The sequence below is a fragment of the Panthera onca genome, chromosome C1 (assembly GCF_046562875.1).
Source record: "Panthera onca isolate mPanOnc1 chromosome C1, mPanOnc1 haplotype 2, whole genome shotgun sequence".
NCBI classification, from domain to species: Eukaryota; Metazoa; Chordata; class Mammalia; order Carnivora; family Felidae; genus Panthera; species Panthera onca.
Window position 1 is genome coordinate 46,499,811 of NC_138346.1, and position 24,387 is coordinate 46,524,197.

The window sequence follows — 24,387 nt, forward strand, 5'->3', positions numbered from 1 at the left end:
CGTTTGAGCCTCCTGTAGGGTTCTGCACTGGCAGCAGGGAGCCTGCTGGGGATTCTGTCTCCCTCTCTTTCTGTCTCTCCCCTACTCATGCTCTCTCTCTCAAAATGAACATTAAAAAAAAAAAGAAAATGAATTGTTTACTAATATAACTATATTCAACATACAGATGTAGGTTTAAATTTTTTTTTTTAACGTTTATTTGTTATTGAGTGACAGAGAAAGACAGAATGTGAGCAGAGGAGGAGCAGAGAGAGAGGGAGACACAGAATTGGAAGCAGCTCCAGGCTCTGAGCTGTCAGCACAGAGCCCAATGTAGGGCTCGGACTCACAAACCGCGAGATCATGACCTGAGCTAGTCACTCGCTTAATCCACTGAGCCACTCAGGCTCCCCCAAATGTAGGTTTATAATGTTTGTCATGAAATGCTTTTCTAGTAATACTAATATAACTGCCTAGTACCAGTTTTCATCAATGTAGGAAAATTCATTTTGTCAAAATTGATTGTATCTGTTGATATTTACTTCTAGGTACCCCTACTTCAAATTCAAGATGGTATGAAATCAGAAAAGCCCAAATTGAAGTCATAAATAACAGGTAACTAACTCTACAATACAATTGTGGTTACATTTAAGAATGACCTTATGGAGGGGCACCTTGATGGCACAGTTGGTAAAGCTTTCAAGTCTTGATCTCGGCTCAAGTCGTGATCTCATGGTTCATGAGTTCAAACCCCTATTGGGCTCTGTGCTGATGGTGTGGAGCCTGCTTGGGATTCTGTCTCTCCTTCTCTCTGCCCCTCCCCACTTGTTCTTGCTGGCTGGCTCTCTCTCTCTCTCTCTCTCTCTCTCCCTCAAAATAAATAAATAAGTTTAAAAAAAAAAGAATGACCTTGCGGAAACAAATTGCAGTGATATTCTTTGGAGAATTAGGGATAACCTAGGGAGGCTTGTAGTATCTTGTCATTTGGCCAAGGATTGAAGTTCATTTTGCCAAACCTATGAAATCCTTAATCTGTTTCTGGGATGGAGCTTATAACCGTGGAAGCTGTAACCCCAAGATGAACTTTAAACTCTGGTCAGCTAAACTGGCCAATTCTAGAAATGCCTGCCTTATATTAGGTGCAATTTGGTCTTTAACAACACAGAACTATTCTTTTAAAATATTTGGCAAGTCAGTCCTTTCTTTTCCATCCCCCATATAATGATTCTAGTTTAGATCTCTATTATCTACCTCCTGGGTAGAAAAGACTTACCTTTGGAATGGAGACTTTAGGTTCATATTTGGGTTCTTCTCAGTCTCTTTTGTTGGCTTTTCACTTTCTGATTCCACTTAACTATCAGTGCTCTCAAAGGTCTGACCTAATGGCACTAACAATCATCCATTCTTACAACATCCAAGTACGTTTCTATATCCTGGGATTTATCCTTATTTCCAAATGGCATATCCAACTTGCCATAGTGTATTTCCCCTATAATCGTCCCCAAACAACTCAACCTCAAAAATCCAAAGTGGAATTCTTAGTCTTTTCCTCCAGTCACACTATTTGTCCCAAATGTCCTTGTCTTGGTGAAAAGTAGCACCATCTAGTCAATCTGTTGAAGTCTGCACATGATCCTCATTATTCCTTCTTCCTGAAATGTTCACATCCAATCAGCCAACATTCTATACATGAAACATCACTCCAATTCGGTCTTCTCCAATTTCACTGATATCTCCTACATTTGGGTCCTCATCATCTTTCATCTAGACTATTTTAACATTTCCTAAGATAGTTCCATACCACTATTTCCACCCTTCTTCATTCCATCTTGCCCAAAAGCTGTGAGGTTTCGTAAGTGTAAAGTTTATCATGTTCCTTACCTCCTTTTAATTTACTGTATTCTGTTTGAAAACCTTGAGGGACTCCCCACAGTCCACCGTGACAGTGCTCTAACAGAGGCACATGTATACTTAGGGAAGTATAACATCAAGCCAAGGAGTAAACAAAGTCACAAGATTAATATTCCATAAATCTGGAAGACTGGTATTGCCTCACTGTAATTAAAATACATTAGTTTTACTTTAAAACAAAGTTTATGGAGTAGAAGGTCAGATTCAAGTGAATTTGAGACTTCAAAGAAATTCCACTTGAAACAGATAGGCTAAGCTTGTGAATCATTGCTTCTCTGATATTAGGATACTTTGAAGGAATCTAGCACAGTAGCTGGCACATAAGAATAAAGTTAGAAAAGTGTTTTAAATGATGGTCTGCATGATTAAACGTAGAAATCTCTAGCTTTAAAGAACTTAGCAAATAATTATTGGGTTTCCCTTATTTTATAACTATTGAAAAAAAATTCAATGGAAGCTGATCACCCCATTGAAATTTCAATTATTATCATGGTTGGAAATCCATGGAAATAGAAATCTTCTTATCCAATACATTCTTCTATAGTAGCCCTGACCCATAGCTACTCAGCCTCTCTCCAAATAGGTTCAGCAACAAAACATCACTATTGAGTAATCAATTTGATTCTTTTTCAGAAGCTTCTTTCTTACACTGGGTTGGAATCTGATGATAACATAACTTAATTTCTTCCTAATACAGAAACCATACATGATGTTATATCTCACAAAATACAAGACTGAAAAAGAAAAAATGCCATTGGATTCAAACTGTGGAAAGGACCAATTCCAAAAATAACAATGTAACAAGACCAACTTTATTTATTGATTCTCAGAATCTTTCTGGTGATCTGCTAAGAAGGAGACTAAGGAAATCCAATGCGGCCTGCTCTCCAAACCCAATAGGCAGTGTGAATTCAAAATCTTGGGGCCATGGGAAAAGGGGGCATACGAGAAAACCTACATAAAAATCTGCTGGTATCACTAAAGATTTTTGCTTTTATACTACTCAGTGATGCATACAAGCTTCATATTATTATCTTCATTTTGAAAAAAAAAATTTTAACATTTATTTATTTTTGAGAGACAGAGAAAGACAGAGCATGAGTAGGGGAGGGGCAGAGAGAGGGGGAGACACAGAATCCGGAGCAGGCTCCAGGCTCCAAGCTATCAGCACAGAGCCTGATGCGGGGCTCGAGTTCACAAACTGTGAGATCATGACCTGAGCCCAAGTTGGACGCTTAACCGACTGAGCCACCCAGGTGCCCCGATATTATTGTCTTCATTTTGCATTCAAGAAAATAATACCCCCAAGATCCCTAAACAAGGAAATGATGGATCCACAGGTAAGACTACACACCATAGGAAAACATATAGTAAGGGGTCAGGTTTATATGTATCTTGGTTAAGTCTTCACTAACTCATCTGGGGTCTTCCTTCGTAACATCCCACAAGCTACACACTGTACTTCATCTTTTCTTGCGAACATTCAATACTTAAGATGTACTGAGGGGGGTAGAGTTCATAAACAAAAGCAAAACAAAGCCCCAGTATGTTTCTGCTTTGAGGGTTTCTTTTTTCTTTTCTCTTTTCTTTTCTTTTCTCTTCTCTTCTCTTTTCTTTTCTCTCTCTCTCTCTCTCTCTCTCTCTCTCTTTCTTTCTTTCTTTCTTTTTCCTTCTATAGTTCTTTGTTTTCAAATTTTAGCCAGGGGACATTTCTTTAAAAAGTATTACTGGGGAGGGGCACCTGGGTCGCTCACTCAGTTGAGCGTCCAACTTCAGCTCAGGTCATGATCCCACAGCTCGTGGGTTCAAGCCCAGTATCGAACTCTGTGCTCGTGGGTTCAAGCCCAGTATCGAACATTTTCATGTGCCAAGTTACAAAACAAAATGCAGCATGCTCTTAGCCTTTCATGGAAATGGTGCATTTTAAACATCAGACCTGAAAAATAGATTCCATCCTTGAGATTCAAGTGACTTTATTGTCTATCTAGACATCAAGAAGAGACTCAAAGACAGAGCCTCTTCTCAGATGCAAAATAAGCTAAGGCCAGGCACACGTGGGTGCTAACGTGTATCCAGAAAATAAGGCAGGAAATAATGACCTAAATAATCCAACCTGCAGGCATCCAGTCATCATTGACACAGCCGTTCAATCAAAATGAACCAAATCTTGAAAGTGCTAAGAAGGATAAAGCAAAACGGCGTAGACGGGTGCTGATCAGTTTATAATGCACTCATTCTTTCTCAGTCTGTCTCCTACAGAAAAATTGTGACTCTGCCAGAAACCACTGCCAAATGATTTAGGTTTCTCTACTTATTTTCTGTTCAGATGTCAACAATCCACAGCATTCCACATTTATCTTAATGGCAACATGATTTGAAATTATGAAATTATATCTACAGGATTCTCCTCCCCAAGCTCTTCCTGCCTCCATCCCAGTACACCACCTAAAATCAGTTGCTGTACATCTGTATATTATGTGAAAAAAGTCAAATTACAGACTAGTGTGTTGTATGTGATCCCAACTATATCTTAAATATTAAGAAAAATGTAATTAAACTGGCCGGATCATTTTTGTTCCTTCTTACTCTTCAGCATTCTTTAACTTGTTTTGATAGCGCCCAAATATTTATGTATATATGCTAAAAACATTAACAAGAGTTTTCCCCTATGTAATTTTAGGGTTAAGGATTTCTTATGTGGTTCACATTAATATTTTTTTTTTTTTTAATTTTTTTTTTTTTCTCAACGTTTTTTATTTATTTTTTTTTGGACAGAGAGAGACAGAGCATGAACGGGGGAGGGGCAGAGAGAGAGGGAGACACAGAATCGGAAACAGGCTCCAGGCTCCGAGCCATCAGCCCAGAGCCTGATGCGGGGCTCGAACTCACGGACCGCGAGATCGTGACCTGGCTGAAGTCGGACGCTTAACCGACTGCGCCACCCAGGCGCCCCACATTAATATTTTATATTACAAATTTTACTCCATGACATTTTGTTCGTATATAAATAAAAGAACCAAAAAGTACTCTACAAAGAGAAAATGTATCTCAGTTCAAATTACACAATGTTTTAAACTAGGGTGGTTTCTTTTTTTTTTTTTTTCTTTTCACAGAAAATACATAGCTTTTGATAGAGAGGTAGCAAAAAACAGGCATTCTTTCTGCATCTCTCTAGTTTTTTTCTAAATGTTTATTTATTTATTTATTTATTTATTTATTTTGAGAGATAGAGAATGAGAGCAGGTGAGTGGGGGAGGGGCAGAGAGAGAGGGAGAGAAAGAATACCAAGCAGGCTCCACATTGTCAGTGCAGAGTCCAATGCAGGGCTCAATCTCATAAAGCATGAGATCATGACCTGAGAGGAGATCAAAAGTCAGATAATCAACTAACTGAACCACCCAGGTGCCCCTACACTGCTCTAGTTTTTTACTTTTTCTAAGTTGCAAATGACATACTACATTGAAGTTATTCCATTGGTACTTATAGTTTAGGATAGATTAATTTACATAAAACAGGATATTTGTTAATCAGACTGAAAACCACATATATTTTGCTATTGTTAAATACAGCAGCACAAAAATTATACTTTTTCTGCATAATAATGCTAACTGTCATTTACTGACCACCTATAAAGCTACAGCCACTGTGCTACCTGAAACAGTTACGTGTTTAATCCTCTTAAGAATCCTGTGTGAAATTACTGTATGTACCCATCTTACAGGTTAAGAAAGAGAAGCTTTGTGCAATTAGTCTGCCGAAGAGCATCCAGGCTGTTAATACCAAACCCTATCTCCAAAGAAGTCAAAGCTCAGACTTTTTCTACAATATAGAAATTTCTATAATGTGTTACACTGATCGTCAAAACTATAACGAATATTGGTGCATGTGTGTTTAAAATATCAAATACGCTAAAATGTGAAGTGCTAATTCAGTAGTATTTAGTGTTTAAAAGTAGGCTTATAAAACATAATTAGAACAAAAATATCTGCTATCAATAAACCCACCTGAGCAATAAGGGCCCATCATCCTCTCAAAGTAAACTTAATATATTTCTGGGTGCCATGAATTGAGTTGTATCTCTACCCCCAAGATTCATATGTTGAAGACCTAACTTCCAATGTGATATTATTTGAAGAGGAGGCCTTTGGGACATGAGTTTAGATGAAGTCACGAGGGTGAGCCCTCATGATGGGATTAGTACTCTCATAAGAGTAGACACTAGGGCACGAGCACTCTCCCTCATGTGCTCCTCCACCCCCTCCACTTCCCTCATCCAACATATTGGCCTCTCAGTTTCTTAATTCTTCACACCCAATTCCTCCCTTCTCACTTTTTCAGGCAAGCACTCCTCTGTCCTTATCACTTAGAACTATTACAACTGATGTTAAATATTCTGACCACTGTCTCCAATAATACATAGATCTTTTTCTATTTCTTGGTACCTTCCCCTATCAGTCTGTCCCCTCCCTCTTTCAGGTGCCTTCTCTTATAATAGTTCAGTCCTTGGTCCATGTTTTTTAACCACCTTCTAGAACATAACTTAAAACTTCGTTACTACATTAACCTTCCACTGTACATTTAGGAAAAAATCAATTGTCCTCCATACACTTATCTAAGAAGAGTCCTAGAAAGAGAAAAAAAAAATCACAAAGCTTTAATATATACGACAACAAATCTTAAGTGGTCCTCAATACTGCTTGGAATTCAATATGCTATCCTAGTTTGCATCTTCTTATTTTCCACAATGACAGATTTTCACAGACCTACAGTTGGAAAGAGCTGAGGAGGGACCACTCACTTCAGAGGCTATGTACTCTTTAGTTCAACACAGTACCAACTACTCAGCACGATTTAATTATACTTATACTTGTTGGTCTCTATAGACACTATTTGCCAAAACTACTTTAAGTATAATGAAATCTCTCTTAGAAGAATTAATATTGTTAAAATATCCATACTACCCAAGACAACTTATAGGTTCAGTGCGATCCCTATCAAAATACCAGTGACGGTTTCCACAGAAAAAGAACAGACAATTCCACAATTTGTATGGAACCATAAAAGATCTAAACAGCCAAAGCAATCTTGAGAAAGAACAAAGCTGGAGGCATCACACTCCCTGATTTCAAACTCTGTTACAAACCTGTAGTAATTAAAACAGTACGATATTGGTATAAAAACAGGTACATAGACCAATGGAACAGAACAGAGAGCCCAGAAATAAACCCACACATATATGGTCAATTAATATATGACACAGGTGCCAAAAATATACAATGGGGAGAACTTTAGCACAGCAAAGGAAATCATCAACAAAATGAAGTCAATCTACTGAATTGGAGAAAATACTTGCAAATGATCTGATAAGGGGTTAATGACAAAAATATATTTAAAAAACTCATAAGACTCTGTGGGGGAAAAAAACACAGAAAAAAAAACAATCCAGTTAAAAATGGGCAGAAAAATATGAATAGACATTTTATTTATTCTTAATTTAATTTTACTTATTTTATTTTATTTTATTTTGCACTGGGGACTGAGTGCAGAGCCTCATGTGGGGAACCCATGAAACCGTGAGATCATGATCTGAGCCAAAACCTAGACTCGGACACTTAACCGACTGAGCCACCCAAGGCGTGCCATGAATAGACATTTTTTTTAAAGACAAGCAGATGGTACGTGAAAAGATGCCCTACATCACTAATCATCAGGTAAACGCAAATCAAAACCAGAGTGAGGTATTACCTCACACCTGTCAGAATGGATATTATCTAAAAGATAAGAAATAACAAGTGTTGGTGAAGATATGGAGAAAAGTAAACCCTCGTGCACTGTTAGTGGGAATGTAAATTGGTGCAGCCACTGTGGAAGGCAGTATGGAGGTTCCTCAAAAAATTAAAAATAGAAATACCATAGGATCCATGAATTGTACTTCTGGGTACTCATCAAAGAAAACAAAAACACTAATTTGAAAAGATAATAGGCACCCCCATATTCATTGCACCATTAGTTACAATAGCCATGATATGGAAAAAAACTAAGTGTCCATTGATAGATAAGTGTGGTGTGTGTGTGTGTGTGTGTGTGTGTGTGTGTGTGTGTGTGTATATATATATATATATATATATATGTATATATGTATATATGTATATATATTCCATGGAATACTATCCAGCCATAAAAAGAATGGAATCTTGCCATTTGTGACAAGGATGGGCTTTGAGGGCATTTTGCTAAATGAAATAAGTCAGACGGAGAAAGACAAATACTGTATGATCTCTCTTGTATGTGGAATCTAAAAATAAACAAATAGGGGCACGTGGGTGGCTCAGTAGGTTGAGCGTCTGACTTTAGCTCAGGTTATGATCTCATGGTTCGTGGGGTTGAGCCCCACATCCGGCTCTGTGCTGATCGCTCAGAGCCTGGAGTGTGCTTGGGATTCTGTGTCTCCCTCTCTCTCTGCCCCTCCCCTGCTCATACTCTGCCTCTCTCTCTCAAAAATAAATAATGTTAAAAAATATTTTTTAATAAAGATAAAAATAAACAAATAAAGGGGTGCCTAGGGGTCTCAGTCGATTAAGCATCTGACTTTGGCTTAGGTCATGATCTCATAGTTCATGGGTTTGAACCCCAAGTCAGGCTTTGTGCTTACAGCTCAGAGCCTGGAATCTGCTTTGCATTCTGTGTCTCTTTCTCTCTGCCCCTCCTCCACTCAGGCGCGCGCGCGTGCGCGCGCGCGCGCGCGCTCTCTCTCTCTCAAAAATAAATAAATGTTAAAAAATTTTTTAAATAAACAAATAAATAAATAACCAAGCTTATAGATACAGAGAACAGACTGGTGATTGCCAGAGGTGGGGGAGGGGGAGGATGGGAGAAATTGGTAAACTGTTCTTGCCTTTTTTAGTTTAAATAAATTAAAAAATTTTAATAAGTATAATGAAGTCCTTCCCACCTTAAAGAAACACTTCCTGCATTGGAACCCAAGTCCCTTTTCATTTTCCGTACTGTCTCCTATTCTGCTGAGAGGGAACAAAATATGTGATCCCAAAATATGGCACTTTGGCATGTGGATTATTTTTAGCTGAAGGCAATGAAGACCCAGCAGATTCAAGACAAACTTTACCTCTCCCCTGACCACCTACAAGAATTTATATAGGGGATCTGACCCCAAAACAGAGCTATTAGCAGAGATAACTTTTTATCTGAAAGACTCATCTGTATGGCAGAGTGAGCATTTAATTGCCAAACATCTGTTCCTCTTATGTCCTGTGAATTACTCTCCTCCCCTTTGTAGTCCCAGGCCACCATCCCATTCTTTACCTCAGTATGGCATTTAAGCTTCAATTGTTCAGGGGCCTCATATTTTTTATGGGGCTCCCATACTTACATAATTCAATTTGTTTTTCTCCTGTTAATTTGTCTTGTGTCAATTTAATTAATAGACCAGCCAAAAGAACTGAAAAAGGGTAGAGTAAAAAAAATTTTCTTCTCCTACACCACACACAGGCTCATTCCATGAAAGAATTGTCTTTAGGTGCTGTTTTAAATACTCTACTTCACAACTAACTCACCATACACATAATTCCATCAAAATGGTTCTCACCACAGTCCCGAATGAACTTTATGTCGAGTACAGTAGACACTCAAAAGACACTTTTAATCTGTGCTTTTTTTTTATTTTTGAAATGTTTTATACTATTTAACACTGTTGATCATCCTCTCCCCACATCTTTTTTGTTGTTGTTTTGTTTTTAATCTTGGCTTTTACATCATAGTCTCCTGGGTTTTTTCCTCCTCATAATTCCTCCTTAGAGTTATTTATAAACTTTGCTCTTTATAACCTGGTTAAAATATTAGTGCTTCTCTGAGCCATGCGATCGATTTTCTTCCCACTACATAATCTCTTGTTCTGATGACCCTTTCTAAGCTAAAAACTCCTATCTATAATCTGAAATCTGAAAATTTATACATGTACTATATATATATATATTCCCTCCCTCTCTCTCTCTCTCTCTCTCTCTCTCTCTATATATATATATATATATATATACACACATATATATATGTGTGTGTGTGTGCATGTGTGTATACATACACACACGCACACACACACACACACACACACACACATATATAGGATCTTTATATATAGGATCTATATATACATATATATATAGGATCTTTCCCAGAATATGGGTTGTTAGCAGAGGAAAATTTGTCTGAATGACCCATCTGTATAGAAGGACAAGGACAAGTATCTAATTATCAAACATCTGCATCTGCTCTTCTTCATCGTCGAGAGAGAGAGAGAGAGAGAGAGAGAGAGGAGGGTAGGGATCCAGGATTTCAGAGGAAGGATGATGAAGAAGAGCAGATGCAGATGTTTGATAATTAGATACTTGTCCTTCTATACAGATGGGTCATTCAGACAAAATTTTCCTCTGCTAACAACCCATATTCTGGGAAAGATCCTCAATTTAGATTCTTCTATGTAGTTAAAAGAGGGACAACATTTCTCTTGAGTCCATAGGGTCTCAAATGCCTTTAGCTTCAAATCATCTCCATGCCAAAGTGGCCATCTTGGGATGGCCCAACAATACAGACACACATATACCACATATACACATATATCACCACCCCACAGCAAACTTCTTCACTACAGGGGTGTGTGTGTGTGTGTGTGTGTGTGTGTGTGTGTGTGTGTGTGAGAGAGAGAGAGAGATAGAGACAGAGAAAGAGAGAGAGGGAGAGGGAGAGAGAGAGACTACTGGACATCTGTAACAAGATGATTCAGACACATCAAAATGTATTCAAAACAGAAATCATTATTTCCCATCAATAATTCTACTTCTACCTATATTTATTCTACTGAAGAAGATAAATACCCAGGGTGCCCAAACTAGAAATCCTAGAATTGAAGGGAAGCAGAATTTGTGCAACAAAATATGCATTTAGCATAAGGATTACCTTGAGCTGACTACTTTCAAGAAAAAGATGTGGGAGAGATCTAAAAACCAAGCAAAAGTTACTCTTTTGTAAGGGATATTTACATTTATAAGGAAATTCTCCATGCATAAAAAGGTGTCTCCCTCTCAAAGCAGGAAGAGAAGGATGATAAACCTCTAGAAACTCTTATCAATGGAGAAGACACTGAATTAAATCTGTGTAACAGCCATACCCTTTACTGTGCCTTTCCTGGAAACCTCCCATAAGTGGATACCTACCCTCCCAACATCTTATCAGAAATGGTATTTAAGGTGATGGCTTGGGCCATTTGGGGGAGTTACTCAGTTTTTCTGGATGTTTCCTATGTCTACAGGAGTTATACATGTTGTTAAACTTTTGTTTTTCTCTTGTTACTCTTTTTTTACAGTGGTTGGGGGGAGGAGTCTGGGACAAGAACCTAGAAAGATAGAGGAAAATTATTTTACCCTCCTCCAGAATCAACATTTACACAATCCTCTTGCCTACCTCCCACAATTATTGACAAAATGCACAGATTTCTTTCTCTTAAATAACTCTCTCATAAACTCATTTCTCATTGCCATCACCTTAAACTAGGTTATCATCTTCACTTGCCTAGGCTTACTGGAAGAACTTCTCTTCAAATCTAAAATGCAGCTGACATCTTGTCACCACACTGTTACAATCTTTCAGGGTTTCCAATTATTCTTCAAATGAAGCACAAACTGGGGATTAGAAAGCCCCACCAGATCTGATCTCTGCCTCACCAGCTTCGTCTCCAGCAATTCCAGTCCTTCCTTCTCTTCCACTCAGTTCTCTAAGTCTTCTAGTCCTATGGTTGAACCATATATTCACTCTTTGTCTAAGACTTCCTACATGCTTAAAACACCCTCTCTACTGTCACTGCTTCCTACAGAGATGTCTTTCCCTTAACAAAGTTACTCTGTGTGACTCCAAGTGTTCAAGAGAACCTTATGATAATACCCAAGCTATATATAAAATACAAGATATCAAAGGTCTAACAGTTTATTTCACACACAAAAATACAAAATAATAAAATCAAATATTAAAATTAGGACAACTTTAAATATGATATTAAGAAATTTAAATAAATTCAAATTTATTTGAAAATAAAACTTAGACTATCTTAAGGGCTGAAATGTTCTTTGAGGTTATCTAGTCTCTCCTCTCAGTGAAGGAAAGTGTTGTCAAATATCTGAGCGAAAAGTATTTGTCATGCTATCAGAAACTATTAATATTAATGATTTTACATCTTAGGCTTTATTTACTCAAACTTCATCATTTTGACAAAACTAGGGAAAAATGAGATTAAGAAAATGTCAGATTTTCTCAATCAATATGTTAACCTTCCAGACAAACCAAAATCAAGCAAAAGCCAAAGCAACAGACACAAGTTAGTCAATGGCTTAATTTTTATGAGTTATCTAACTAACCGAGATAAAAATGAACAAATATCTTGTCACACAGGAGTGCCAAGTTGCATGTCTGAGAGCAGGAGATGAGCAGCTCATTGAGCCACAAAGCAAGGGGGAATCAAGCATTAGCCAGGTGTCTAGGCAGTCAGGTTATTTAAAGGCAATGCACTTTCACTAGTAAAGAGAACTACCAGGCTGGCCTAATCCTCCAGGGTGACTACTGCTAGTCAACTGCACACTCACTCAACCGGTATGGTAGTTAAGATACATTATTTCCCATCCTACTATCTTCCCTGGTCCACTGTTTGCCAGCTGTGAAATCTTAGACAAGTTTCTTGATCATTTTTAAATTATAAAAAATATATAATGCAATGCTTAGGACACAGTAAGCAGTCTATAAATGCATTTGTAAAGGAGGAAAAATATCTTTTTCCTCTACCTTTCTAAGCTCTTGACTGAGACTCCTTGTAACAAAAGATAGATTTACAAGAGAAAAACATAAGTTTTGCATGACATGGGCCTTCGTAAGAAAATAAAGACTTGAATAAATGGTTACACCTGACTGTTTTTATGCCAGGTTTGAAGAAGAGTTTCAGTCTTGGAAAGAGAGAAGAAAGATTATGAGCTAAGAATAGTAAACTGTGGGAAACTTAGCAAGATCATTCAGATTCCTCTCTCTGTCCCTTTGCCTTCAGAGATAAGGATGTTCTTTCCTCCTGGGATACAGAGGATAAAATCCTCACTTGAGGACTTTATGACCTGCTTCAGAAGGTCAGAAAGTCCTTCCTTCACATGTTATTTCTCAAATTCCTTCCACTTGAAATATTCAATAATATGTCAAGATGCCATATTTTGAGGGAGCATTTCCTGAACCCAGTCATATTCTTGTTATCATTTCACTTATTCAAAAAAATTATTTTTGGTGTGAACTCACAGGTATAATAAGAAAAGAGTGCAGGTTCCACAAAGACCCTACTTAAGGGAGACAATTTAAGGGCGGGAAAAACTATTCATTTTATGTGATTATTGTACAAGTGGAAGTTGGAATTTGAATGATCTGGATACATAATTTCTTCTTTGTGTTATGTCCGTTGCGAACCAAGTTATATTTTCTACCAAAATTCCCAAAGTAAGTAAGTAGAGTCTCTTTATATTCATTTCCATACAAAGAATAATTTATTCACATTCAAAAAGCCACAAGAATGTGGTTCCCTTTTAAGCCAGGAAAAGGTCAGAGGGCACTCCTATTCTGTAAGGGCAAAGGGATGCCACAGGACAATCCCTGAACAAGGGCTTCTATAAGAACAATAATCCTCTGAGAATTGCAGCACTTTGTAGTATCTGGTCTCTCTGACCTAGCTTTGAATGAAGGTCATGATCTCATACAGGAAGCATCTCAAGCATGTTTACTGCATTTTTATGCAAAAAACTAATATGTGCATCTCAATCACAGTAATGTAGGTCTTGTTACTTTGGATATCTCCATCAGTAACTACTATTCTGAGGACTCTTTTGTTTTCCTTTGGCATTCAAACTCCTGTCTATGTTCCTCTCCAATACAATAGCCTCAGTCTTTCTGGAACCAGTGACCTACCTGAAACTCTGCTTTACTGAAAGCTTTCAACAAATGAAACATTTCCACCTCCAGTTTGACCAACTGCTCTTTTTCATCTGCGCTGTATACACAACCTTTAGCTCCGTGTCTCACACCTCCTAATTCCAACTAACCTGCCCGTTGTGACACTTGCTTAATATTCTCTGAGACTATGCAATTATTCCTGCTTTTGCTTGCCTCCACCTCCTGCTTAAACCACTGGTTAACAATCATTTCCACTAAGCATTAATACTTCACTCCTGCTTTTGTCTTCTCAGCTTTGGGTAATTAATTCCTACCATCTTTAAAACAAAAAGGCAAAGACTCAGATATATCTCCATACTTTGATACAGCACATTATAAAAGCCAATATGCATAATGTTAAAAAAATCATCAAAAAAACTAATTCAAGAACATGGTGGCAGAAAGTAATTAAATTGCTAATGGTGTCAGTGAACTAGAGTTTTATAAAACTAGTTTCTACTTGAAAGTTTATTATATGCCTGCATTTTTTATACCTCTGTGAATGGATCTGTACTTCACAATTTTCTTTAATTTTACTATCAGTTTTATTTTTTACATTTAAATAGTTACGTTAGTTTTATCACGACTCCAAGCTTTAAATTATTTAGAAGACGCATTGAGATTCCTTCAGTTTTTTAATGTACTTTTAATATTTCTAATACATTAAAACCCCCAAACAACCAATAAAGTGGTATGTTATAAAATGACTAGGTTATGAGTTTATATTTCAAATTTATTTTGTTAAGTAATGTGTTTCTGAGATATAAGTAGAATTTACTCATCTCAGAATAAATTTACTTAAGATGATCAATCTATTTACTGTATTAAAACATAATAACATTTGGTGATTTAAATAATAAAACATTTTTATAGACTAATAGCACTAATCATATCCAATGTTTACAAAACTCAAGTACCCTATGTTTTCTTTAATAACCTAAATTATTGCTTCTCAAATGTTTATTTCAAATTAAGATAACACTTAACAAATGCCTTAATTACGATACTTTCTCTTTTAAGTAACTGAAAATTCTAGTTCAAATTCATTTCAAAAATTAAAGAACTTCCTATCTCATACAATAGTAAACCCAGAAATATGGTGGGTTGATTTATGGACCCAACAATGCCATCAAGCACCTATATTCTTTACTTTTTTTTTTCTTCCTGCTATCATTAATGCATTTGCTTTGCCCTCAAACTAGATCTCCTAGTGGACAAAAGATGATCCCCTGTAGCAATTTCAAACATCTATTTCAGAAAGAAGAAATATCATGAGCTGCCATATACCTTCTCATCCAGTATTCCCCTTGCTAAGCATAAAGAAATTTTTTCTACCCCCTTTCCCTCCAGTCCTGTTATTTCATGTAATTGACTATGACTGGGACAAAGTAAAAAGGTCCTCTCACTAATGAATCACTAGCAAAGTGAACAGAACACTACGATTATTAGCTTAGGCTAATTAAAATTTCATCTTTTTAGGAATGAACTGCCTTCCCCTGAGTCATGTGAGGTAGAGTGGACATCTGAATTAACACCAGAGTTCTATGAGAAAAGCAGAATAAGGAAATTATTTGAGTGGCCGACCAATAGTGTCTGCCACAACAAGGAAGGGAATATGACTCTCAGAAGTAAAAATACGCTCCTTATGAATTAATGTACAGGAAACGGAAAGGAAAATTAACTTCTGGTAAAGGATCACACAAGGCTTGAACTAAGCAGTGTCATTCCAGGGGAATCTGAAGATCCAATAGGGGAGGGACATGAAGAAGTGTCAATGATACTTGATGCTTACCATCAAAGACACAAAGCAGAGCCAAAAACAGACTGAAAGACAGTCCTTTCTCATTGGGATCTTGAAGCTACTGTCGGTTTACAAATACACAATAATTACAATGCACCCATCCCTTGGAATTTTAAGGTGGTCCAAACCTACTAAAATTGGACTGATTTATGAATGTGAAACTCTATGGTAATTATGTCTAATTAATAAGTTTAAAGAGACTACTTTTGTCATGTATTTCAAAAAATAAAATTGAATCATCTATTTCCAATAAGTATCAATGCAAGAAACTGATTTTATAAATGGAGGTATCTCACAGAATTGTCAAGCCAAGCAAAAAGAAAGGGAATATAGTGCAATAAATTACACCATATATGCTTTAATTATAGGTCCTGTTCATGACACAGGAGTTTGCTATACTTGTATATATTCTACATTCTTATTTTCCAAAATTACTGGCACACGTTTACATTTTTCACATGAATAACATACACCATATAACCAAATACATAATGTTAAGTAACTCAGTGGTGCATAGAAAACAGTCATCTCCATATATACATAAATTATTAATTTCTTCCTTAGCATTCACGTGAAACTGCTAATACTAGGGTAGTTACCTGTTACAAAGTAGAGTATACAAAGATCTGTTCAACATATATATTCTCTCTTGTAAAACATACCTATTCTCTCTTAGAACTCAAAGAGTAGTGGAGGAGACAAAACATTTATATATAAAAAATAAACCAGCACCACAAGGCAAAATTCCCAGCTAAATCATAACCATTCCAAATATAGTTAATGCTATAATGTGAAAAAGAGAAATCTGTTTTTTTAAATTTACATGTTCTGAAATGAAATATAAATCCTTCTTTGTTGGACTGTCACTAAGCAAGATAACCAAAAACTGCACACATGCTTCTTCAATATAGCAAACAATCTAGAAAAGAAGCATTATTTATTAGAAATTTACTTTCAAAAGTATTTAGGATATCTCTGTTTAACACATAAAACTGAGTTAAATAACTGTAATTTCTTTTAACCTCATTAAATGACCATAAAACCAATTGCCACCTCTGAAAAACATCAGTACAGATTTCCAGGGGTTCTTCACCTTTTTGTGCCATAAATCCATTTGGCAGTCTAATGAAGTCTATGAATCCCTCTCAAAAAGTGTTTCTAAATACATAAAACAAAATATAAATTACGTAAAAGAAACAGACTTAAAGCACAGTTATTAAAATATAATTTAAGACATAGCTACAGGTCTATATATATACTCACATATGAAAAAATAATCCCTAGAAGCAGATGTAATTATTACTGCAACTTCAAACTAGATATAAACATGAATATATTTCAAAATACATGCAGCCACAGCAATTAGACATGACAATAAATAGTTACAACTTCTGGAAAGCTACAGGTACTATTAAAACTACTGTGTGTGTGTGTGTGTGTGTGTGTGTGTGTGTGCGCTCGTGCGCGCGTGCGTTAGGTGTTCATGAGAGTAATGATGTTATTATTTCCTATCCAAGTTCATGGACACCCCAGAGTGTGAAATGGAGTGTGCACTCAACTCCTTGCAACTAATAACACATTAGTTAGATCTGGAGAAATGGGGGAAAAGTTTAAAAAAGATACAAGTTTTTTAAGATAATTCATCCAGCTAAAATTCTTAACCTTCCATATATAATTACCAATGATTAAGGTCATCAACATGAAGACAGAAAGGAAAAGCATCTCTACAGTTCCAAAATCCACAAGTTGCTTTGTTAAACCACTTACATGGTTCCATATCTCCTGCCTTTGCCACCTGATCTGTCTTGAATGGCCTGTCCCCCCTTCTTTGCCTGCCAACTCATCTTCATCCTTTGCCCAACAAACTGCTCCACACTGTTTCCAGGCACTGCTGCCCCTAATACTGATGGAGAACCCCATCCCTACTACTTCTACTGTAGCACATAATTTATGGAAATAACAAGTTTTATATAGGTCTATTTAATTTGAGATACATCACTATCACTACTAAAAAAGACAGAACTACAAACGGTTTTTAAAAATGATGTTCAACAAATATTTATTAAATTCAGCTGGATCAGATCAGAATCCCTTTATTTGTCAACTCATAATTTAAACAGTTACATTTTTCAGAATGAGAAGACAGTGGGTAAAAATGTTGCAAATTTTTATGGCTTACTTAAAAGAAAATCAGTATCTCACTGAATAAGGAAGTCCCAAAGAAACATTTATTATATCAAGTCACAAAACACTGTTCTTTAAAGCCTCCTCTGTGCCACTCTAGGAGATTTCCTTTTTCCAAATTGATCATAAATTTCCTAGTCTACTTAATTTACTCAATGAAGCCTATGATAATTCAGCTGTTATAAATTTAGTAGTGGTTCTTCCTTTAAAAAGGATTAAAGACAATATTGGCAATACAATAGTACTTACTAGTTTGGTATTAAGAATTTTAAAGGCCTTTTTCCTACACACCAGTCACAATGATGCATTAAAACAGAACAATTGACAAAATTTCAAAACAGTATCTACTCTTATAAAGAAATGCTACTTGGTAGATTTGAAATATCAATAGACTTTTACCATTTCAGATGTCATTAGATAATTTCAAATACAATTCATTTACTAAAATGTGACTCCTTAACAATTCTCTCTAACTGTGTTTTGCTAGACTTCACTGCAAAAGCAGCATCTTCTGAGTAATTACAATCAATTACTAAATGCAGCATTGAGATAAATCACTTTGAAATTAATTCAGTTATACAATTGGTCTTCACAATAAGCCAAATTTTGTATTTATTGCTACCAGCAATGATCAGCATTTACGTTGGAAGCATGTTTATGACTATAATAGTGCACATCCTCAAGGAGGTATCAGGAAAGTTCCACCATCAACCAAAATTCTCTTTTTACTAGGGAATTCCTTAAAAGCAAACAAAAAACTAAATAGATTACAGAGAATAACATGCATGTTGACCTTTAAAAACACATCTTCTTAAATAAAACTCTTTTCAGTACTTACCAAACTATGTTTTAACTCAGGTGGAAATCTGAGTAAATTAACCTATTTGCTATTAAATTTTTACTTTAAAACATAGCACTTTCTCGATGGCTGTAAACAGCTATGAGAGAAATCGAGAGGGTAAAAATCAAGTTCATCCTCTTACATCAACTTTTAGTTACTTCAAATTTGGAGATCTGCTACTACAGCACAGACATTTGTTTGCTTTTTAGCTAAAATGCTGTCTAAGATCAATATTACCTCATTTACAAACCAGGTGAGAAAGAAAGCTAGTTACCTTTTCATGAAATATTATGTAACTATTTGACAATGTTACACAGCCAAATCTGTAATGATTCCATTAGTATTATCATACTCTGTAGTTTCTTCTATCAAACCTCTCAAAACAAGCTGGTTTTGGTCATTTAAATAACTATCATCATTTTCTACAGAAGAGTGAGCTAAAAACTGCACCCAGTCATTCAATCTTCTCTGTTGGTAGCTCTGGCAAAGTTTATTAAGTGCGCTGAAATTCTTAGAGTACTTGTGGTTGAACTTTCAGGAAACAAGTTAACTGTAACATCCGATAATCCTAAGGAAAAGCTATACAATACCTGGAAAACACTTCATGTACACACAATTCTCACTTCAAAATACCTTACAAATTTACCAGCAGAAGCTACCTTTCAAGCAGTGAAATTACCTTCTTCTATTAGTTAACTACACATTTGCCTGCACTCTACTTAAGAAAAGTAGAAAAGGCCTCCATGATTATGTCACCAACAGAGCCATTAACCAAGACTGTGGGTAGCATATCTTTCCTACTATTATTCTCTACCTTTACAGGTATAAAAAAAAAGCCTGAAAACTCCTTTAGAATTAAAAAAAAAAAAAAAAAAAAAAGAAATTCAAGAATCTCTAGCAACAGTTATCTAAAAAAGATCTTAAATTAATGGTTAAAATTGGCCTAGAAATATCAATTAATTGAAGTTATTTTTCCCTATAAAGATATACCTAGCACGAATAGAGAAACACCAAAAAATATATATCATAATTACATGTACATATAAATACATTTATAAAGATATATCTAATATATACACAGAGAAAGAGAGAGAGAGGCATTAGTCACCTAAGCCTTGGAAATTTCTAGTATATATTCTGAACCTCTTCTTCAGAACAATATGTAAATATATTTATATAATGTCAATAGCAAACATGAAATAAAAGCAGCTATTACTATCTAGATATCTCCCTTTGATGTATCCAGGAAAATATACACAGTGTTATTCAAAACTTTTTTTAAAAGTCCTATTACTCATTACAATCACAAGTGTTACATAAATTAAATCACTTATTCATACTATGTGATCTGCTTTTTCAACACTATCCTTAAGTACACAATATTGAAAGATGAAGCTAATTCCAAATTTATAACTATGCCATTTCAATGAAAGCAGAAAATTGGCATTTATTCCCTTGTACAATATTTGTGCCAATTAACTGTCTCCTGGTGAAAAATAATCACACACTATAACTATCATTAGAGTGGCTGAAAATATTTTCTAAGTATAAAACAAACACAGAACTAGCAAATAGCAACCTAAAAATAGTATAAGCACTGTCTTCTAAGACTAACTCTGGAACAATAACTTTTAGCCATCATCTTTAAAATAAAGGCCTGATTTTAATTTCATATCTCCATTGTTTGAAAGCAAAGAGATTTCTCTGCTCAAAATTTATACCATTTTTCTTCTCCTAGTTTGAATATATTTAAGCTCCCACAGGAGCAAATTTAAGTTTCTTGATCTCTAAATGTGTTAAGGCAAGCACTATTAGATCCCCCAGTCTCTGATCTGTTTTATGCACCAGGGCTCAGGCAACCATGCGGTTGACTCCTGTAGTAACTACTTTTGAATTTATTATTATATTCAAATAAAATAGCTTTTTTTGTCACTTAGAGGTTTTAGAAAACAAGTTGCAATTTTACAGAATGAATCACAAAAAAATTATCTGCAAAGTGAAATTTAAATAAAAATTATCTAATATTGAGCAATGGAGACTAAAGATTTTCAAGATTTTTAATTTAAAATCAAAAGCAAGGGGCGCCTGAGTGGCTCAGTCAGTTAAGCATCCGATTCTTAGTGTCAGCTCAGGTTATGATCTCATGGTTCCTGAGTTTGAGCCCCACATGGGCTCTGCATGGACAGCACAGAGCCTGCTTGGGACTCTAACCTCCCTCTCTCTCTCCCTCCCCCACTTGCTCTCTGTCTCTCTCTCTCAAAATAAATAAAAATAAATTTTTAAAAAAGTATTAAAATCAGGGCACCTGGGTGGCTCACTCAGTTAAGCGTTCAACTTTGGCTCAGGTCATGATCTCACGGTTCATGGGTTCCAGCCCCGCCTGGGGCTCTGTGCTATCAACTCAGAGCCTGGAGCCTGCTTTGGATTATGTGTCTCCCCCTCTCTCTGCCCCTCCCCTGCTTACACTCTGTCTCTCTCTCTCTCAAAAATAAATAAAGGTTAAAAAATTTTTTTTGAAGTATTAAAATCAATAGCAAAACTGGATATTTTATATTAAAATTAACCCTGATATATCCTTGAATGTTCACTTGTTCTTTGATTATTCAAAAAAGGTGCCTATTTTGTTAATACAACCATAAATTCAACTATTATCATCCATACACTCCTACTTTTTATATATTCATTATTAATAAAATAAGGTCTAAAAATAAGTTATTATTAAGTATTTTACCAAAGATTTTATTATTTCAGCAATTTATCCAGACTTATTTTCTTTCTCTAATATATTGACCTGTTCACCTGAAAAATAAACATTCATGAATATAATACAGTACATTAAGCTATTAAAAATAGCTTTTTTTTTTTTTTTTTTTTTTTTTGCTAATTGACATGTCTAAAAATGAAATATTTCAAAATTACCATGTGTGGAACAAGTTCCTATATTATTGATATCAATATAGACAACAAATTTTATCTTGGTAAAATTCTGGTGAAAAGTAAAATAACACAAAGAAAATCACAGTGCTATGATGTTCAGTGCTAGGATTTGAATCCAAGCCTTCTGTTTCCCTGGACATAAAAAAAATATGCAATAAGTATTGGTTGAATCAATTAATGAAAGTCTCTTAAATCTACCCTCTAAACTCAAAAGGAAACTGTTGTGGCCTTTGGGAAAAGAAAGTTTATTTGTACACCATAAATGTAATTTTAGTCCCTCAAGTGTTATTTCCGAGAAGGGAGCCAAATTCTGCAAATATATTTGGTAACTTCTCATAAAGGCAAAATTGAGCTGGGCTTAAAAAATAACTGGTCCTGAGTATAAATATAAACCAAGAGAAAAGTAAATTAATTTGCTGATTATATTTTTCTGAGAGAATGACTCAGCTTTAACCATAACAAAATCTCACCCATTATTCTCAAAGATTAAAATCTGATTAAACTAAAACTACAATTAAAATGCAAAAGTAGTAATTTTATAAATTAAATGCAGATATGTCACTATAACATGTGTATACTAGATATAAATCTCAATTTATATCTAGTAAATTTATACTCCTATAATCTCAATTGAATCAACTGAGTCAGAAACTCTATGACCTTTATATTTTTAAAAATCTATTAACATAATTTCATCTCTTTAATGCTCACAGTAAACTTGTTATTATGTAAAGAAGTTTCTTTACTTTGCAAGTGGAAAAACTGAAATCATAGGGAAAACATTTTGCCAAGTGTGATTCATAAAGTCAATCTCAAAAGGCAGGCCGATATTCACAATCTCAAACTCACCAATCCAGTGGAAATATAATACATATTAGTGTTTATACCATTTAACCCCCAAACACAACAGTAAACCAAATTCCCTGGGAAGGAAGGAAGGAAGGAAGGAAGGGAAGAAGGAAGGAAAGGAGGAAAGGAGGGAGGGAGGGAGGGTAAGAGGGAAAGAGGAAGGGAAGGCAGGAGGGAGGGAGGAATGAAGAGGAAACAAATTTTACACATAAAAAAAGCATCTGAATTGTAGATAAGGTTCTGAGTTCCTGGCTAATCTGGAACTTGGAAGCAGCAAGGCCTTGAGAATTGGGCAAATGCTTTGTGAAACAGTGAGATCACCCCAACTTCTACTCTTCCAGGAAAAAGGGCAAGATCTATTTATGGGGGTTACTGTTGACAAACACAAGGAAGACACGTTAAACATGTTTTCCACTTTAACTCCATGACCCAAATCTGTGCCCTTTGAGAGTATGTAATTGAATTATTCAATTTAGGTGGAAAGCCATCTGCTCAAAGCCCAAGTCTTTGGTTCTTACTCTCCATGAAAACAAAGAAAGTCAAGGTCAAGGGACTGAAGTTGCAGCAAGCCTAGTCCAAGTTGAGGAGACAAATGGCAACAAAATATGAACACTAACAAAGTATAACCAGCACAGGCAGCATCAGGCTCCCAGCAATTCCACTGCAACACTGATAAGGGTCAGACTTCCCTCCTCCAGCACTTCTACCCCTCTCCTCTGACACAACCGACTGCACTGTGCTTAGTTTATTTTTTTTTGCCAAGAAGACTGATCTTAGTCACCTAAAAAATCTCATTGCAAAAGAAACCCCTTGTTTAAACCCAAGTACCCACCAGCTCCTTTCCAATTATCCCTTGCAAGTTCCCCAGTCTCTTTCATGCCTGGCTACTGAGCCCAGTCTGGTTTGGCTGCTGGCCAGGGTCCTCTCTTCTTTCCTTGTCAGTCGTAAAAACTTGGAAAACACTCCTGGACAGCTCAAGGAGACCTTTTAATTATGCAATGGGGCAGTACCTTAGCCTGTCTGCTGCTTCCAGCAAGGCTTGGAGTCGCCAGCGACTGCACTCTCCCAATTGGTGGGTTTTCTAGCAAGGCTACTTGTTTATGTGGGGGAAGGAGGGAAAGACTGGCAGAGAAAGGGGGCGATTTGCACATCTGAAAATATTCCAACTCCTCTCAGACTTTCCTACCTCCTAACACTCGCTCTCCTTTACTGTACAGTCTCCTTTACTGCCCTCCTTTAGCACTGTATCACCCATTTGGTATCACAGACACAAAAATCATCAATATTGTGGTCTCCTACCAGTCTTCGAAATGAACAAGAGAAACCATAACTAGAACACTCGCCAGAAACTTTTACTCTTGTGTTGATGCAACATTCTTTTTAAAGCAAGTCCAAAAATGAACTTAATTAAACACTTCCTAATTGATTGCCTTATACTTCGTCAAACTTGAAGACTGAAATAGAACATGTCAATGTCTGCCTGCACGTGAAAGTAAGGCGGGCTCAACTGAGAAAAACTGCTAGGATCCAGGAAGGGGTACCTAGACTGACGTCCTGCACCCAACTAGGGTTTGCCCAACGTCCTAAGTGGACTCGCCAAGTCCAACACCAGCTACGCTTTCCTTACTCTACCCTGGCACGCTAGTTCCAGCTGCAGCGTCCGGCTTCCTGTTCAAGTCCCATTCAACATCGTAAACACATTCCAAGAAAACCAGCCTGCCCAGAGTTCCCTCCCGCACACAGGGAAATCGGCGCGGTGCCCTAGGAGCCACAGGGAAGATCCGATCGCGCCGGGTACTGATCCGCGTAGTGAGCCAGCCCACGAGGAGGTGGCCCCGGGCGAGCGAGCTTGAGCCCAGGGTCTCAT

At 36.4% G+C, this 24,387-nt stretch overlaps 1 protein-coding gene across 10 annotated transcripts in view; it reads right to left on the bottom strand.

Moving 5' to 3' along the window:
* GULP1 (GULP PTB domain containing engulfment adaptor 1) overlaps window positions 1-24,387 on the bottom strand; it is a 270,309-nt gene that overhangs the window by 243,542 nt on the left and 2,380 nt on the right. The gene's annotated exons all lie outside the window — the stretch shown is intronic.